Source organism: Apium graveolens, chromosome 2 (genome assembly GCF_009905375.1).
Source record: "Apium graveolens cultivar Ventura chromosome 2, ASM990537v1, whole genome shotgun sequence".
Classification (NCBI taxonomy): domain Eukaryota; kingdom Viridiplantae; phylum Streptophyta; class Magnoliopsida; order Apiales; family Apiaceae; genus Apium; species Apium graveolens.
Genome location: NC_133648.1, coordinates 4,209,922 through 4,212,965, shown reverse-complemented (window position 1 = coordinate 4,212,965; position 3,044 = coordinate 4,209,922). Strand labels below are relative to the sequence as shown.

Here is a 3,044-nt window from a genome sequence, read left to right as displayed (position 1 = left end):
AATCTAGAAAATGAACCGTGCCTCACACGGGTTATTATGCTAGTTAATATTTTCATTGTCAATTAGTATTAATTGTTGTACTATTAAACTTTATACTCATGAAATTACTATTTTTAAAATGTAATCCCCAGTTCATTTTCTGGCTTCTCTGCATAACTGGCATAACTGGCTGTATTTGCTACTATATATATTTTTTATTTAAATACAAAAGGGCACAAATTAGTTCGTGCATGATATTGTAGTCGCTACAACACGAAGATAAATGAGGGTAAAAACTCTATACGAACTATATTCTTATATTACACAAAAATTCTTTTACTATAAGTAGAGGTTTAGTATAAAGAGACCATCAAAGCCTTTTACACAAAAATTCTTTTACGGTAAGTAGAGGTTTACTCTCTCTCTATCTCTCTTTATATATATATGTATATGTATCTATGTATATTATAGTTCCTACTGCCTGTTTTGAATAGTATCTTCACCCCTTCCTAGCCTTTTACCCTGAAAGTTGCAAAAAATTACATCTCTTGCCATCATGCTTTCCTGTACTGCAGCTAAATGTACTTCTTTGAACTCTCACATGTAAACAAGCTTCCGCCGGAAGCTTTAACTTTGAAATTCAAATTTCAAATTTGTGTACACACTTCCCTAAAATTCAAATCCAACCTTTATAATAGCTTATCATTTTTTCAATATTCTAATTTTACTATTGGATCTTCTTTTCTTTACGATCAGTCATTGTTTATGCTCATAACACTCCTTTTACATTTGTTACATATTATATACTACATACACTACTTATGTATTTGTATTTGTTGCAGGATATCTATTGCTGAGAAAGTGTTCGATGATATGCCTGAAAGAAAAAGTTATTAAGTTTCCACTTTGTAGATATATTTTTGATTTAGTTATTATTATTGGTTTGTTTTTGGGATATATATGTAAAAGTTTCTTTCCGTATTAATCATTTGCATTTTGCAACTAACCATATATGATGCATTATATTTGTTGATGTATATATTTTGTTGAGATTGTTTGACAAATTGATTAAAAGAAGGGTCGGAAAATGCTACAAATGCGGACTGAGTTAGCTCATGATCAGGGAGAACCATATTCAAAACTCAATTTTTTTGAGAAGCATCTACAAGAGAGGCGGTTACCAATTTACAGCAACCTGAGCAGCATGTCTTAAGTGATGAAAAGAGTTCACAACATTCACGTGATGGAGAGAGCCTTAAACAGGAGGCAGAACTCGAATAATTAGAGAGTGATACCGACAGGTTGAGGACTAAAATTATGAATATCCAAAAGGAACAGGAGAATGCATATAATTATCTGTTATCTATTAAAGAGAGGCTGAGAAGGACTGAACAGAAGCAACAGCAGATGTTCATTAGCATGGCCAAAGCATTTCAGAACCCGTTATTTAGCGAGATTCTTATGCAGCAGCTCAGGCCTAAAGAAGCACTGGAGATTGCTGGAACTTCAAAGAAACAAAAGCTGATTGCTCCACAGTGCAACAAAGGTCCAGCGGAGGCATCCTATTATCCTATATATGCAAAAAGATATAAATAAGGGTCTTTGAAAAAGATGAAGAGACTAAAGTAATTATCTGCACCTGGATTAACTAGTGATATTTGTTTTCAGTGCCATGATACACTATTTTGCTTTGCTTTAAATTACAGAGACTTCATTCTCTAAGTTTTAACAGTAACTTTTGCCATCATCTCCTCCTAGCTAGCCAAGTCTAATGCAATTTATGCTTCATCTACCGGAGTTGCAGGAATGGTATACTGATAAATACGTGTGCATTTTTATGCTCTCTATGTCTTCTGCTCATGCGATATCCACTGTTCTTGATACAATCATGTTGAGGGACGTTCAACATCAAATTGAGTCTTCCGGTGGCAAATTTAAGGTTATTTGTGTGCCTACACATTTTCAAGCTGATCTTGAGAGAGAACATTCAGATGATGATGAGAACATCTTCAATCCGTACTTCATGCTAGGGATTTGGATGATGCTAAAGGAGGACTGGTTAGTTCGTTACATAGATATAACGATTTTCTTTATGCATATCTATATATTGTATTCTAGTTGACATAGTTTTTCCCCGTGTAGGAGAAATTTATAGTCTGCAAACTCTTTGGGGCTCCAGTTGTGTTCCTATTTGTACGAGCTTCAGGATGTAGTGAATTTCTATCTAGATTACAGTATTATCATTTAGTTGCATGTTGGACTATTGATAAGTTTGAGTTAGTCTACATTCCAATGAATGAATCTGCCCATGACATTGCCTCTCATTGGATGCTGACTAGCGTTTCTGCTGAATTCAAGGAGAAGCACTTGATTCCTATCTTTCCTCAAGGAAGAAATTACTCAAAATGCTGAAAAAGAATTCACTCCGGCGCTGGTGACTTTTGGATTCTTTGGACATTATTTTGATCAAGGAATTACTTGTAGCAACAGTTACGAAGCAGCATATAAGCTGTTTTTGAAGACCTTTCCATTTAGGTACGACGAGGAGAAGGAAACCTTTGAAGACGTATTTAGTGCAACCCGTCCTAAATATTTTCCATTGAACAGCGAAAATAAGAAAGAAGACATATTAGTATTTAGTTATTCAGATGAAAGCCAATTAGTACCCACATCTAATACACTCCGAAGGACAGCCTACTCTGATACCAACTGTAACAACCCGCACTTTCGGACTATTAATTCTAATCAAAACTAATACAAAACAAATTTACTAATACAAAATTCTATTACAAAGGTGACTATTTTTACAAAAGCGCAGCTAAAGGAAGCGGTCCAAAAGTCAATATACTCCAATCCTAAGTTCCTCGAACACCAATGCTATCCAACTCGAATTCTTATGACGAAACCTGAAATTGAAAGGGCTGAGATACAAAACTCAGCAAGTACAAATTGACTATCTATTTAACCGAAAAACAATGGGTGTTTTAATAAGATGATTTTTTCTCAAAACAATAATAATTTTGTAAAACATTTCTAAAATAGATCCAACCCAAAGTTTTATAATT

General features: G+C 34.2%; 1 long non-coding RNA gene across 1 annotated transcript; it reads left to right on the top strand.

The window, feature by feature from the left end:
• Nucleotides 1–872: 872 nt before the first annotated feature.
• Nucleotides 873–2,697, top strand: LOC141705648 (uncharacterized). Its single transcript, XR_012568433.1, has 3 exons — nt 873–1,604; nt 1,778–2,037; nt 2,122–2,697. It is a non-coding gene; the product is annotated as an uncharacterized LOC141705648 (long non-coding RNA).
• The last annotated feature ends 347 nt before the right edge of the window (nt 2,698–3,044 follow it).